Source organism: Haemorhous mexicanus, chromosome 18 (genome assembly GCF_027477595.1).
Source record: "Haemorhous mexicanus isolate bHaeMex1 chromosome 18, bHaeMex1.pri, whole genome shotgun sequence".
Classification (NCBI taxonomy): Eukaryota; Metazoa; Chordata; class Aves; order Passeriformes; family Fringillidae; genus Haemorhous; species Haemorhous mexicanus.
This window is the reverse complement of record NC_082358.1, coordinates 3,742,267-3,758,455: the sequence shown is the minus strand read 5'-3', so window position 1 is coordinate 3,758,455 and position 16,189 is coordinate 3,742,267. Positions and strand designations below refer to the sequence as shown.

The 16,189-nt window shown below is 49.2% G+C and overlaps 1 protein-coding gene across 2 annotated transcripts in view; it reads left to right on the top strand.

Moving 5' to 3' along the window:
* Nucleotides 1–16,189, top strand: part of TOX2 (TOX high mobility group box family member 2) — a 168,318-nt gene that overhangs the window by 35,772 nt on the left and 116,357 nt on the right. Inside the window, exon 1 of one of the 2 annotated variants that reach the window (XM_059862701.1) lies at nucleotides 8,200–8,267. The exons of the other annotated variant lie outside the window; for it this stretch is intronic. The gene's annotated coding sequence lies outside the window, so the exon portion shown is untranslated. Of the gene's footprint in view, nucleotides 1–8,199; nucleotides 8,268–16,189 lie in introns of those variants that run through there. 2 annotated transcript variants of the gene reach the window in all.

The following is a 16,189-nucleotide window of genomic DNA, read 5'->3' as shown; positions in this document are numbered from 1 at the left end:
CTGCATTTCCAGGTCCTGATGTCATCCCTGCCATCCTCCATGGGGTTCTTTCTGCAATAAGACACCAGAATTTCTCTCTTGGCTCTCTTTGCTCACCAAAGGCAGTGCTGCAGCGGGACAAACTGCAGGAAGGAAGAGTTGGAAGAGATCCTACTTATTTTCTATTGTTTTAGCCTTGTAGTAGGAATTATTTTTTTTCCTTTTCATGTAAAGAGTGTTAAATGTTTCAGAAGTGACAGGGCTAGGCTGGGACCCAGCAAATGCAGGAGAACAAAGCATGTCAGCGAGTCCCTTGTCCCTGGGCTGGCTGACAGCCCTCTGTTCTGGCTAATTTTTGGTGTCATCAATCACAAGCAGCCAGCCAGCAGCCTCAGTGTGCCCTGCGTGCTCCTTGGAGCTCATTGAGTGACCTATTAGTGCTTCCAGTTAATTCTGGTGACATATTTATAGCAGGGAGATCTACAGCACCGATTTCCTACAGGACTCATCAGCCTTTGACATCAGATTAAGTTATGGAGTCCCTTCTCCTGGCTGGATCAATAGGCAGAGTCAAACAGAGCCTCGTCTATATGCAGATGAGGAGGATTAGATTTAAATTGGCAAATGTCAGTAATGGCTGTTTTTCCCACCAAGGGAAGAATAGGCAAGGAAAAATTTCCATCATTAATAATTGAAGTTTATAGAGGGGGGAGAAAAAAGAAATGAACGTATCATATACTGCTCCTGCAGATAACAGGGCCCAGCTTTTGCTGATAATTCTGTCTGGCAGACAAGTGCTAAAAAATTATTATGATTATCACTGGGTTTCTGAATCTGTTATGAGTCTTCTGCAGTCATGGAATATTTTAACAAATGCCCTTTTGTAGCACAGCTGAAAATACTATCAGTAGCACGAAAGCGTTCATAGAAAAATAGGGACAAAATAGTTGGAAAAGAGAGTTGGTTTAATTTGCCAAAATGGGGAGAATAGCAAATTCTGGTGGAAGGCAGCATGGCTGGAGTGAGTGGCTGTCTCCCTCACCAGCTCCCAGCATGGTGGGCACTGGCCAGCACTCCTTCCCTGATCCCATGGGAGAGCCCTGGGGCTTGCTGGGTGTCACAGTGCTGCTCCAAGGGGCTGCCCAGGGGTGACAGGAACCTCCAGAGACAGTTTAAAAAGAGCCTTTTGTATCTATTTGCAGCACAATGCGTGAAAATGCAGAATTCTACTGGCTTGGGGAAGACTTTTCTGCTCTTTTTTGTGTTTTCAGGGAAGGCTCCCAGTGGCAGCCTGGGGTACTCATGTGCCAGCCACACCTGTCCATTGTGCTGGCAGGGACCCATCGAGTGTCCAGAAAACATTTTGGTCCCTCTTCATTGCTGCTCCTCTTCCTGCTGCCAATAACTTCTCCAGGCTGTGCAGCACTAGAGGTCGTGGTGCTCTGCAGCAAATTTCTGTGCTCCCTTGGCTTCCAGGAGCCTTAATCCCAGCAAGCATTCCAACAGCAACAGCCCATGTAAATCATGGGCAGGAAGTAATACGTGGGAAGGAGGCAGCATGAATTTCTAATTAACTAAATTTGCAACTGGTACACACAAGTTAAAGGGCATGTGATTTATCACCTGTCAGTAAAAATATTGGTTGTAGCTTGTGCTTCCAGTGCTGTGGTGTGTGCAGAGCTCAGCTGGGGAGTTAAAGGGCATCTGATTTATCACCTGCCACGAGCCATACTGGTTAGAGCATCACAGCTGGGGTGGCACAGACACCACGTCCCCATTGTCACCAAACGGCCGTGCCTTGGGCACTGCTCCGGCAGAGAGAGGGGGAAAGACTTGCTTTCAATAAACAGGTAAGGAAGGGAAAGGAAAGAGTGACAGCTGCTTAACCCAGCTGAAAGGGAGCACTGGAGAGCTGTCAGTGCAAGGTGAGGCACAGTGGGCCTGTGTCAGAACCCAGGGCATTGCTCTGGCTGCCCTGGGTGATTCCAGACCCTGGCAGGGGCTCAGAGACCTTGGCATGGAGTCAGACACCTGTGCCTTCGATTTTAGCCCATGGAAACAATTCCCAACTTTGTGTGAGGAGTTACAGGCCACAAGAGTTTGAGTAGAATGATAATGAATTTGTCACAGGGTGAAAATGTAGAATTTTGGGGATTTAGAATGGGGGTTCAAGAGGCAAAATGGAGGAATCAGGGCGTGCCTTGTCCTTCTCCTTCTTCTTGTTCTCCATCTTCTGCTGTGATGGTGACACTTTTGGATTGGTTTAGAGACAGACTGTGTAACATAGGTGATAGGCATTGGAAAATTATTATAAATAAAGTACCCGTAGTTCTTAGTATAAAAAGCTAACACCACCCCAAGGGCAGGGACTGTGCCACAACCTGACCTGCTGGACAGATCTCAGCAGGGCAGAGAAAGAATGTGAGAGATAAGAGAAAATAAACAACCTTGAAAAGCAGAACTGAGGAATCTCGATGACTTCTTCAGTCGCAGGGCTGAAAAAAAGAGACTTTCTGACACCTTGGGGGTCATCTCAGCCACAGAAACCTGAGAGGCCTGGTGGTTCCTCAAGGGTGTTTGTTTCATCCCTGGCAGTGTCCAAGGCCAGGCTGGACTGGGCTTGGAACAGCCTGGTCTAGTGGAAGGTGTCTCTGTCCATGGCATGGTTGGAATGAGATTATATTTAAGGTGCTTTCCAGCCCAAATTATTCTATGATAATTCTCTAAATTAACCCCTTTGTCCATGGAGGTTTGAGTTTGTTGAGACCACACTCTAGGAAACCCCTTTAATTCCAAGCTCCTTCCTATGTATTGGGAGCTCTGCTTCTGCTTCCTGGCCTGAGCAAAGCATAACTTTTTGATACTTTCAAAACCTAGATCCTTCCTATTCCCAGCAAAAAGATGAAGGCGCTCAAGCTGTGTGGGGGATGGAGTGGCCTGTTCCCTGTTGGGTTCCAATGCCATGGGTTCATGCAGGAAGTTCAGTGCCATTTTAGCACGACCAAATCAGCCCAGTTATCTCTCTGTGTCAGATTCCAGTTTCCAGGGGTTTGTGAAGGAATCTGTGGGAGCCAGGTGTTCCCTGTGCATGGCCAAACTGGATTCCAGCCTTGGGCATCAACAGGTACTTGCAAGTGTCACTCACTCTGCATTTTTGTGTCTGTGATCTCCTCTTTTGACACCTGTTAGACTCGAGGAAAGGTCTGAGTTCACATGCTTTTCTCAAGAATTAGGTGCTCTCTAAGAAGAAGCAGCTGTGGGGGGAAGTGGAATAGATGAGTTCCTGTTCTTCCTTGTGAGTCCACACAGAAGCAGTGGTCCTGTCAACACAGGAGCTGTGCTGCTGGAGAGGAATCCTGTGAAATGCTTCTCCCCAGCTCCTTGTGACCTTCAACAGGCACTTTGGGTAGCCCATCACCTCCTGGGGTTTGGTGGGGTCTGCCACATCTCTGTCAGATTTAGGGATCAGAGAGACCAACACAGTTCACACAGCTAGGGTCCACCAGAACATCAGCCTGTTGTGCCTGGGTCATTCTAACCATGGCTGTTAAGATAGACTGGGGTGAGGTTTGTGTGTGATCTGACAGTTTCTGGAGTATCTGATGGAAAATCCTGACAACTTTTCTCTCAGTGTTGGTGCGTGCAGTCATCGCTGTTGGCTGCAAACTCAGAGAATCAGTGAGAAAGCTCTATGGACCACAAAAACCTCATTACCTAATGTCTGGAAATACAAGACATGTATGAGTTCAAGTAGGAGCTACAGTAAATCACGAGGCTCTTGAGGATGGAGGAAACTCTTTTAAGTGGGTTTGAATTACCAAGCTCAAGAAATCTCCCAGCCCAATGCTGAGTAGAAGTCGGTGCTGACTGGAAGGGTTGGGTGCTGAACCTGATGTTTTCAACTGAATCCCTTCCTGGATGAGGCTTCCAGAAAGCTCTCAGATAATGAGCAGAAGCTCAGGGTGATGAGAAGCTGTGTTCCTCACCTGGCTGCTCCCCATGGTGCAGGTGAGTTAGAGCAGGTCCTGTGAGGGGCAGGGAGTGAAGCCCTGTCCCCAGCTCATCACCCAGCCCTTCTCCTGCTGCTCCAGTGTAGTCTTGCCCTAGTTCCACTTCTTCTGTGTCCATCTCACCTTTAGCTTTGCTTATTACTGTGCCTGTGACCCACATGTCAAGATTTAATTGCTTTGGGGTTTGATTTTTTAAAGTTTTTAGTCTTCCTCTTGCTTTGTGCTCCGAGAGTTTTGCAAACCTGGGCAATTATTTATCAGGGCAACCAAAGTGCTCTACCAACAAGGGAAATATCCACATGATATTCCGAGTTGGAAGTGACCCAGCTTTGTGTCTCTTTTATGTAAAAGAAAAGTCTGGTGGGGTCTTCCACATTCCAGGGTCTAAGAAGGAGTGCAGGAATGAAAAATGGGCAATGCAACAGCATTCTGCTGCTCCCTCAGCTGAAGGATGGAAGGAATCAAGGTAACACGTTTGTTTGCCAGGGAATACTTCATGTTCTTGTGTAATCCGTTGATCTGAAAATTAAATCATTTTCTTCTTCATCTTCCGTGCCATTGATCTCAGAGTCATTAGTGGAGGTACAAGGCATCACAGTGACAGGTCCCCTGCCTGGCACAGCCCTCAGGGAGCCCAGCCTGCAGCAGCAGGTGCTTTATTTCTGTGACTCACACTGGGCTGGGCTCGTCCCAAACCACTACGAGGAAAAAGAAAAAAGAGGGGTTGTGGGACGTGTACAGATTCAGTCAATTTTCCCCAACAGTTCCCCTTGCCCTGGTTTTGGAGCTGACTCCCTCGGGTGGGCTCTGCTCTGCTGCCTTCGAGCTGGGGTTTGTGGTTTTACAGTTGGGTGCCTGTGGCTGCAGGGAGGGGGGGCAGTGGGGGGCAGGAGGCTCAGGGCAGCACCCACCCAGTCCCACAGCTCCTGGTTTCCCAGCCCTGTGCCTGCCAGGCTGCTCCAGAACCAAGGTGTGGTGTTTTCTGAGACCTCCGTCGAAGGGAGGAAATGACGAATCTGACTCCATGTTCTCAGAAGGCTCATTTATTATTTTATGATTGATATTATATTAAAGAATGCTATATTAAAGAATAGAGAAAGGATACTTACAGAAGGCTTAAAGATAATAATGACAACTCATGACTCCTTCCAGAGCCCCAACACAGCCTGACCATGATTGGCCATTAAGTCAAAACAATTCCCATGAAACCAATGAAACAATCACTGTTGGTAAACAATCTCCTAACACATTCCAAAGCAGCAAAACACAGGAGAAGCAAATGAGATAAGAATTGTTTTTCTTTTTCTCTGAGGCTTCTCAGCTTCCCAGAAGAAAAATCCTGGGCAAAGGGATTTTTCAGAAAATATGATGGTGACACCAAGGCAGCAAATTGAGCCCCCAGGCTCAATATTCATATTCATACATGTGTGGGGCTCTTGTGTTATCTCTGTGTGTGCATATAAATATACAAGTGTATAACACCAAGTCTGTGTGTGTGCATTTGCTTGTGTGTACAGTCTAATTTCTACAGTACTTTAGCTCAACTTCAGTTACAGTTGTACTCTAATCATAGAAACACAATCAATTTGTGCTTTAGAGATGCAGACAAAAATGAAATTCCACTGGAGGACTTAAACAATTGCTTTATTTAAATAGTTAGTTGCTCTGTAAACAGGATTCAAGGTGACCTTATATTTAGATTACATTATATTGAGGTTTTTAGATTTAAAAGAGGGGAGATTTAGATTAGATATAAGGAAGTTCTTTACACAGAGTGTCAGGTGAGGCCCTGGCCCAGGGTGCCCAGAGAGGCTGTGGCTGCCCCTGGATCCCTGGAAGTGTCCAAGGACAGGCTGGATGGAACTTGGAGCAACCTGGGATAGTGGAAGGTGTCCCTGCCTTGAGAAGGACAAAGGATGGGTTTAGGACAAAGCATCCCAGCCTTGCCATCCATCATGGCAGGAGTGGCTGTGGGCACCTTGCCACCACCCTCTCCTGGGGCTGGCACCCTCTCCCAGCATGTCCCCACTCAGCTTTCTAGAGAGGAATTTTTGTGCTGGTAAAGCTGTGTTTAAAACCCTCTTCTCCTGGTTAATTCCAGCCGTGATGGATCCCTTAAAAACCACAGGCTGCTTTGCCTGTGAGTGCTTTTGGAATGGAGGCAGCGTGGGACCCGAGCAGGGCCAGGGAGTGCTGTGCCATAGCTGGGAATAGATAAAGGAAGGTGGGTGTTGAAAACATTGGGCAAAATTACACAGCACTTGGCATTTAGGTTTGAATCTTCCAGCTGCCTTCTACCTGCTTTACTGCATTTGATCACTCTCCCAGTGGGATGGAGATGACCAAAAGGAACGGGCTCGCTCCCCACCATGCTGCTTTCCCTACACCTGTCCCTACACCCTCCTCCTGAGCTCCCAGTTGGATTTCCTGTCGAGCAGGGTGCCAGGTGACCAGGGACAGGTGCCAAGAAATCAGCCCCATGCTTCTGTCAGTGCAGAGCACTGTCCTGGAAAGCAGAGCACAGGGCTCGGTGTCCCCCACCACTGGGAGGGATAAAGAGAAGGGAAGATAAAAGAAACAATAATATTTTTACACTTACTGTAACTCGGGTTCAGTTTCATATTTCATTAATTATTGTTTTGTCATGTTAGGAGCCTGGGGAGGAAAATATTAATCACAGGTTTTGCTGAGTGCTGTTTCAGTAAGTAAATTAATTTCAGACAGGAAACTTGTTTGTGGATATTTGGCTCCTTCCCGCTGTCGGCAGGCGAGCTCGCCGTGCTTCCCGGCGCCCTGCCGAGCCCCAGCCACCCCCTGCCCGACTTTTTTGGCACATTTTTCTTCAGGACTCACTGTCAACACAGCAAGAAGAGATTGCAGGTCCCCTTGGGTTTCCTTTTGCTTGTTTTCATTTGGTTTTTGTTCTTCAATTACTTCTGGCAGAAGCCAAGGCAAGAGATGCTGAGTTTGTCTGGGGCAGGAGGTGGAAGCAGCCATGGGATGCTGTGAAAATCCAACCTGGTCTTTGCAAAACTATTGTATTTGCAGGGAATGTCCCAACAAAGGCAGGAATGATGAATCTGACTCCATGTGCTCAGAAGGCTCATTTATTACTTTATGATACTATATTATATTAAAGAATGCTATACTACACTAAAGAATACAGAAAGGATACTGACTGAGTGCTAAAAAGATGACAATGAAAACTGGTGACTCTCTCCAGAGCCCTGACACAGCTTGGCCCTGACTGGCCAAAGAGTGAAAACAACTCACACAGAATGCAATGGAACAATCACCTGTGGGTGAACAATCTCCAAACACATTGCACATGTGAGCACAGCACAGGAGAAGCAAATGAGATCAGAATTGTTTTCCTTTTCTCTGAGGCTTCTCAGCTTCCCAGGAGAAAATCCTGGGTGAAGGGATTTTTCAGAGAATGGGAATGCCACAAAACTCTGGCCTGAGACAGCTGTGTGAAAGGAATCTAATAGCCAGGACAGAGGATGGCCCATTGCTGCTGTCCCCTCTGCATCCCAAATCACAGCTCACCCTGACCGTGTCCCACATCCCTCTCCAGGCACAGGGCTGTTCCATCATTTTTATTTGCCCACTCATGGCACTGGGGAAATTCCAAAGACAATTGTCCATCTTTTTTAATAAATCAGAACCAGCATTTCTCTGTCAAGAAGAGAGCCCTGAGGTAGATCTGATTAATGGCACTCAGCGTGTTCCCCACCTCCCTGTCTCAGAAGCAAGCAAGGAGCAGAGTTGGCTGAGGGGGGATCAGAGCAGTTACACCTCAGCTCCTCAAGGCAAACCTCCCAGGTGCCTATTTTGGGAGAGGGCTTTGCATCCTTTCTCACTTCTGGAGTTTGTGACCCCAGACAAAAATAAATAGCATGTAACTGCTCCTGCTTTGGGTTATTTCTGGCAGCACCACCAAGTAACTGAATTTCAGAGGGCTGTGAGTGTGTGTGTGTATAAACCAGTAGATCTCAGCAAGATAATCAATTACATGCAAGAGGAAACCAGAACTTTTTCCATTGGTTTTATCAGATATTGTGGTCAGTCGAGGCAATTCAGAGCAACTCGGAACCCGATTACGTTCATTCTTCCTATAATCACTCCATCTCTGTTTACCATATTCAGTTAAAGTGGCTTGTCTGCTACATCCGCCCTGCTGCCAAAATAACCTCATTTACTCCTGCAAACGGCTCTGCTGCTGCTGCTGCTGCAGTGTTCCTGCCTTGCAAAGACACCCTTGGCCACAGCCCTGAGGTTTGGATATGCTGTTCTTTGATTCCTGACTGGGAGTTGATTGGTTGGCAGCTCATTCACTTTCAAATACCAGTTGAATGACAGGAGGCTGGTTTGGGTTTTTTTGGAAACACAGGCTTTGCTTTCACCTGCTGAGGAGCTGAGCAGTCTCTGAGCTCCAGGCTGCTTCCTTGGGGTGTTAGTGCTTTGTTACTTTTGGTTTTTTGTTGTATTGTTTGGGGTTTTTTTGTGGTTGCCATTGTTTTTGTTGGGTTTTGCAAATTTAGGCTTCAAACAGAAGAATCTGTTAAAAATACTCAAGTTGCTGCTTGATGGAAAGTTGAATGTGGAGCTGGCAAGAGCCTGCTGCAACTGCAGGGTGCAGGGAAGGGTTTGCCTGCACAGCCTGCAAGCAGCAGCCTGGGCTCTGTGGGACTGGGCTGTTCTGCTCCTTTCCTCCTGCCCCTTGGTTTTGCTGGAATCACATTTGGGAAGTGCCACTGGGATGGGTTGGTTTGGTGTGAGGTGTTTGGGTGATGCTGGAAGAACTGTCCTGTTTGGGAGAGTCTTGGCATGGTTTGGGTTTGAAGAGACCTTGAAGGTCTTGTTTTAATCCCCTGCCGTGGGCAGGGTCACTTTCCACTGTCCCAGGCTGCTCCCAGCCCCATCCAGCCTGGCCTTGGACACTGCCAGGGATCCAGGGGCAGCCCCAGCTGCTCTGGGCACCCTGTGCCAGGGCCTGCCCACCCTCACAGCCAGGAATCCCTGCCCAATATCCCATCCATCCCTGCCCTCTGGCAGTGGAAGCCATTCCCTGTGTCCTGTCCCTCCATCCCTTGTCCCCAGTCCCTTTCAGCTCTCCTGGAGCCCCTTTAGGCACTGGAAGGGCTCTGAGCTCTCCCCAGAACCTTCTCTCCTCCAGGCTGAAAAACCCAAACCCTCAAAGTGTCCTCATAGGAAAGAGTGCAAGGAAACCTGGCCAAACCAGTTAAACCCTGGATTTTTGCCTTGCATTCTCTCTCTTTGCCATGGCCCAGCTCCTGCTCCTCACCCTGGCATGCTGAGTGAACCTGTGTGAGCATTGTTGGTGCAAGCACAATCACCTTGGCCCAGCAGCTCCTTGGTCTCAAGGACCATTGGCCAGGTTGGACAGGACTTGGGGCAGCTTGGGATGGTGGAAGGTGTCCCTGCCCATGGCAGGGCTGGAACCAGAAGAGCTTTAAGGTCCCTTCCAACCCAAACCATTCTGGGATTCTGTGATATCACCCTGCACTGCTCCATCTTCTGTCCCACACCTGGGATGGGGGAAGCAGATGGTGCTGGGCACCAGGAACCTGCATCTCATGGTGGGATTTCATGTGTCCCTGTTGGGCACCTGGATCCTGTTCTCTCCCTCCTAGTTAGGCTTTGCTCCCCCGTGTGAGGTGCCCCATCACTTGGTGGGAACAAAGAGCTTTGTCTTCTTGAAGCTCAGGAAACCACCACGGAAACAAAGACCCCAAAACGACCTGAAGCAGGGATGGTTTCATGGTGCTTTTGAGTTTCTCACGCCTCTTGGCTCAGAATGTGATTTTAGTGCTCCAAAATGAAACTGTCTTGAAAACATCGTGGGGTTTTTTGGTTGTTTAGGTTGGCATAGCGAAACTGCTCATAGAGAGAAATCTAAAGCCAGAGGTGAATTTGTCCCTCTTTGCTTTCCTATAAGTATTACCTTCTGCTTCAAGATGTATAAGCATTTTTTTAGCCTGAAATTCTGCTGTCAGTGTACAGAGCCCTGATTTGTTTCACTGTGATTCGTGGCTCTGACCCAGCCCCCAGTGGGAGCTGCACCTGCAGTACAAAACTGGAGACAGGAGGCTGAAGTGCAGGACTGGGGATGCTCCTTCCAGTGAACTCCCAGGCTTTGCTCCCCTCTGGAGCACCATGAGGGGATTGAGGCTGTGCTGGAGATAAACACAGTTATCTGGATTTCACATGTGGGGACATTGATGGTTTCTAAGTGAGCCCATTTGGGGCAAGATCAGAGCAGTTTTTCACAGGGGCACTGGGACCCCCACCAGCTCCTCAAGCCACCCTTTCCCAGGAATAGCCCCTATGCTGGGGACTTGCATCCCTGCATTGAATGATTTACCCAAATTAATGATTTTACATTTGTCATAGGTCTCTGCCATCCTTTTTTTGAGAAAACAAAGCCTTTTCCTTTTTTCTCCATGAAACACCTCCGTGTTTCAAATGTCCTCTCTCGCCCCGGGGCTTTGGTTTCCTGTCTTTCTTCCCTTGTTTTCTCATCTCTCTCTGCTGAGAAGGGGGGAGTAGAACTGAATTCAGCACCTGGAGCAAGTGTGTGCTGACAGTCTGGGTAACAACGTTACAGGATTTTCTGTGTTCTCTTCTGCCCTGTTATTTTTGCTCTCTATCATTTGGATATTGCCATGCTCTCAGTGCAGGTTTGAGTGGGGCAGCTGACACGATGGTTGCTCTTACCACTTGCTGCTCAGTGAATTTACCCCCTGCTAAAGTCTAGAAGGATTTCAGACCCCTCCCTCCTGCATGGACTGTTTTGGATTTGTCAGCGCAGGGTTTCTCCTGCTCTGATGTTCCCTTCTGCTTGGTTAGGTGGCTCAGAAATTCCCAAGACTTCATCATTTTTAATTAACCTAAATAATGTTCTTTTCATCTGCAAACTTTGTTTCAGTCTGCAGCCTAGTTTTCAGGTCATTAATAAAGATATTGAGCAACAGGAGACCTGGTTAAATACTTCTGCTGGTGTGTGGTTAATTATTTCCCTCTCCAAAAACAAGTCCCAGGCTTAGTTTTGTCAAGGCCTTTAGCAGCCTCAGGTCTGTGTGCAGTGTCACCCACATCTAAAGCCCAGTTTGGTTAAACCAAAGCTCAGCTTAGTATGGGAAGTCTTCACACAGCTGAGATCAGCCTGGTAATAATGTAGGCTTAAGTAATCTCTCAGAGCAGCTGTACTGAAATGAAATTTCAGTTGAGAGCACCCACGGCAGTGGAAAATGCACCTTCATTGAAATGGGCTGAAACTCAAATGGAGGTGGGTTCAAAGCTTTACACTTTCTTTGCAGAGAACTCTGAGAAGAAACCTTGGAAAGCATCAACACAGTGTTTCTCTGAAAACCCTCATGGCTGAGGGTGAGCCCCGGATGCTCTCTGGGACCATTGTGGTCTCTTACAGCTCCTCTGGCTCTGTTCTGTTGTCACCAGCCTTCCTCACCCTACCACAGTTGTCCCTATTTTCAGTTTGCTCTCCAAGTCTCTCTTAGGGCCAGATGTGGCATTTGCCAACCCTGAGCTCTTTTTCAGAGCAGCTGTTTTTGCTGGTGATTTTGTGCCTGTCACATTTTACAGGCTCCTTTGGGACTGCTGTGCTTGGAGAGGCAAAGCTAAAGATGCTCTTGCTGTGACATGAGCTGGAGTTTAGGCTGGTGATAAAATGCTGGTCCTAATGGGATATTTGGGGTGGATGGTGTGAATCCTTATCCCCCAACATCATCACAAACCCTGGCTGGGAAGCCTCAGAGAAGGGCAGAGGGATGTGATTGCTGTCATCCTCTTCACTGGCTGATGGGACTGGGGCTTAGCAGTGGTGGGAGAGCAGAAACACCCTAGGAGGGGCAAAAGGAGCCTCATTTCTGAATTCAGGAATAATTAAATGCCCTCAGGTGTCAGGGGGTTGTCAGGTGCTGTGGCCCAGACTGCTCTGAGAGCCAGGAGATGATGGATGGATGGATGGATGGATGGATGGATGGATGGATGGATGGATGGATGGATGGATGGAAATCATGTACCAAAATGATGGTCTCTGGGCTGCCTGCAGTAAATATCTCCAGCAGGATTAAACTCCAGCCCTGGCAGGCAGCAAAGGTGAATGTGATTTGCACAGAAAGTGTTTGCTGGGGGCTCATCTGTGTCAGCACTTGCAGCTCCTTCAGAGCCAGCCACGTTGCCGCTTGTTTCCGCTCTGACTTGCAAAGATTTATAGATATATTTTTAGACCTAATATATTAATACACTCTTTTCCAAGAAATATAAACTATGAGCTTCCTGCTCTCTGGGAGATTCATTATGTTTTGCTGAGAGCAACCAAAGTTGTTTTCCTTTCCAATGAGCACACAAGTGTCTGATCCCACTTACCGACTGGAGAAGGTGATTAATTCCTCTGGTTTTGGAGGAAGCAGCAAAAGACAGTCTGGAGATGCAGAACCACCCTGCAGCCTCGCTGGGGCTGAATTATCTGGCACAATGGAGCCTGTAATTAGCAGGTGGAGAAGATGCTGCATGTGGAGCATTAGAGGATCACAGAGGGACAGGTTACAGGGCACCCGAGGGAAACAAAAGATTAGACCCAGGCAGTAACAAATTAAGTGTTTTCATCTCTCCAGGATGTTTAAATCTCTATAATACAAATTTGAATAAAGAAAACCTTCATTGATGTAAAGGAGTTCAACCAAAACAGAGTCTGGGGCTGTTGTACCACATAAATGCAGCACTGGCATCATTCCTGCTGCTGTCTGTCAGAACAAGGAGGATTCTTTCTCTTGACAGTTAGGAAAATTTTGGAAGTGGGGGAAGAAGCTATCTTTACAGAGGTGCAGGTGAAATACAAAATGGAACATATTCTCTGGAGGGCCTGAAATCTTGGTGTGACTTTCTGAATCAGGATGCAGAGTATTGGTGGAAATCACTTTCCCCCACTAAATGGTTGGAGAAAGTGTGGAATACTAATCATTAGCTAGTAAATGGGATTTTTTTTCAGGTGTCTGACTTGGGCATGGTGAAAACCTGAGCAGAGAGTCCTTTTCTCTGGAAACATGGGGATCAAAATAATCTCATGAGATGTCAAAGCTAACAAAGTGGGGCAGTGCCATGGGCACAGCAGTTATGGGACAGTGGGGCATGGACACAGCAGTTATGGGGCAGTGCCATGGACACAGCAGTTATGGGGCAGTGGGGCAGTGCCATGGGCACAGCAGCTATGGGGCAGTGGAGCACAGCTGCAGCAGTTATGGGACAGTGCCATGGGCACAGCAGTTATGGGGCAGGGGCAGTGCCATGGGCACAGCAGCTATGGGGCAGTGGAGCACAGCTGCAGCAGTTATGGGACAGTGCCGTGGGCACAGCAGCTATGGGACAATGGGCAGTGCCATGGACACAGCAGTTATGGGGCAGGGACAGTGCCATGGGCACAGCAGTTATGGGACAATGGGCAGTGCCATGGACAGAGCAGTTATGGGGCAGTGCCATGGACACAACAGTTATGGGGCAGTGGGACAGTGCCATGGACACAGCAGTTATGGGGCAGTCCCTGTTGCTCACCCCAGTGGCACAAACAGGGTGGACCCCCTGGGAGGTGGGCAGTGGGGCTGGGCACCCATCTCCTCAGGCAGGCAGCCCCTGTTTGGAGCTGTTGGCTGCAGGTGTGCTCGGGGCCAGGATCCAGCCCAAGGATAAACCTGTGCCTACATGGATGAGAACCAGCCCCAGCAAGTGCATACACAGCATCCCTCACGTGTGCTGGTGGGAAGTGCCCCATGGTGGGGAAGGCTCCTGGCAAGGACCTGGCCCTGGAGTCCCCGTGGCTCCTCAGGTGATGTTTTCTCCTCTGGAGAGGGGATGAAGGCCATGCAGGTGACTGCTCTGACAACCAGCCCACACAGCCATGGGCTGGGTGGGCAGCAATATCCCATAATACTCCTCACAATTGTTCCTTTAACAGGCGTTGCTTGGATTATTTGTAAGAATTAATAAATATTAGAGTGGATTTAAGAAAGTGGATGTAAGAAAACCCTTTGGTGTTGGTAATTGTGACTGGCAGCCAGCACCACTGAGCACAGCTCCTCTCTGTGTGTCCTGGCAGGCTGAACATGAGCTTCTTGTACAGCCCCTGCTGGGCTCCTCAGGGCCATCCTGGTGGCAGCTCCAGTGTCACCTCTGTGCTTTCTCAGGCAGGCACAGAGCGTTGGAGCACAGGGATTTCAGCAGGGGTTAATGCTTCCTTGTTAGGGTGGCTGTGCTGATTAGTGCCTGCACCCAGCCAGGTGGCAGCAGCCAGGCCTTGGTGTCCCCTCCCCACGGCAGCAGGCACTTTGGGGAGTGTCACCAGCCCTGGAAGGGTGGCACAGCCAGAAATCCTCCATGATCCAAGGGTGAGGGCCGTGGGAGGGAGATGGGAGCTCAGCTTGTCAGGGCAGCTTTTGCATTTTCCCTTTGTCAGCGTGAGCTAACGTAGAACAGGGCAAATCCTTCTCCCCAGAAGGAGCCTGGCAAGACCTTCCCTGTGAATATATGAATAGCACTTGGGTAAGCAGTGCATCTGAATTTATGAATGATTTGACACCGACTGGCTGGAACGATCTCTGTAATTTTATTGTGGTAGATTTAGTGGGTCAGACATATACATGCCAAGTCAAGATGACCTAGAAAACCTTTCTAGGTCAAATTATTGCTTGAAAACTTCTCTTTCTCAAAGGCAAGGCCATAAGTTTTTGTGCTTACTCTGACACATTTTCCTTCTGAAAGTGCAACGTGAGTCTTCAGGACAGGATTTGTCATGTCCTACACTGAGAAGAAAGAAAGAAACCTGAAGAAGGGAGACACTAATTTCTTAATGAAGCAAGACCTTTTCTGGCCACCTCTGTTGTCCTGAGATAGAATGTGGGATACCTGGCTGGCAGGAATTCAGGGCAGAAGTTGCAACACTGACTGTATTCACACTGTGCTGTTTCCAGTGGTGCTGAAACCTTTCAAACTCCTGGGTCCTGCAGCAACCACACCTCCAGCCTGCCTTTGGAGCCCTAATCCTTCATGAGATGGGAAATTGTTTATTAGGAGCTTTTTCTGCCCTGAAGAGGTTCAAAGGAGGCTGGTGAGGTTGGCATGTGACGGCTCCTCACTGGAGCTGTGGGGTGGGGCAGAGCCACACTCTGCTGCCCTGGACGCTCCAGCCTGGGAGCCACAGGGGTGGCTGGGGCTAGAAGGACCCAAAGCTGTCATCCTGGAGCTCCTTCCTGCTCTGGTAACTCCTGAGTGTGAGCAAAGGCAGATTTTGTGCTGTTGGGAGGAAGCCTGGGCTGCTAATAAAGCTCAGCTCTTCTTGTGGGTCACTTATTTCAGAGTGCAAACAGAAGACAACAGAGCCAGGGCTTCAGCAAGGAGTGCAGAGGGCTCCTCACCACCCTCATTTGCTGTGGGCTGGGCTGAAACCTTTTTGTCCTGTGGTGCTTGTGGCCATGCTCTGACTGTGGCTGCCTGAGGAGCTGGGCTTGGGCTGGAGCCCAGCTGTGGGCAGATGCTGGGCTGAGCTGGCAGCAGCCTCAGAGGTGCCCAAATCATGGAATCTTTAAGGCTGGAGAAGACCTCCAAGGTCATCAAATCCACTGAGTACCACCGGGCCCACTAAGCCACCCTGGCACATGCCACAATGAGACATGCCACCATGGGACATGCCACACTGGCACATGACACTCTGGGACATCCCACACTGGGACATCCCACAGTGGCACCTGACACCCCAGGACATGCCACATTGAGACATACCACAGTGGGACATGCCACCCTGGCCCGTGCCACCCTGGGACATGCCACAGTGGGACAGGACACACTGGGACATCCCACAGTGGCACATGCCACCCTGGCCCGTGCCACCCTGGGACATGCCACAGTGGGACAGGACACACTGGGACATCCCACAGTGGCACATGCCACCCTGCCCCGTGCCACATCTCTCATGTTTTTCACTCTCCCAGCCACGGGGATCCAGCTGTGCCCTGGCAGCTGCTCCCAGCAGGAGCTCCCAAGCTCCAGTCCTGCTCCCCAGCTGGAGCCAAAGGCAAGCTGTGCACACCCCCCCTCTGCCTTTACTGCCCATGAGGAGTGGGCATCCATCCCAATCCCTCTCGGGGCTTCTGCTGCTCACAGTGACC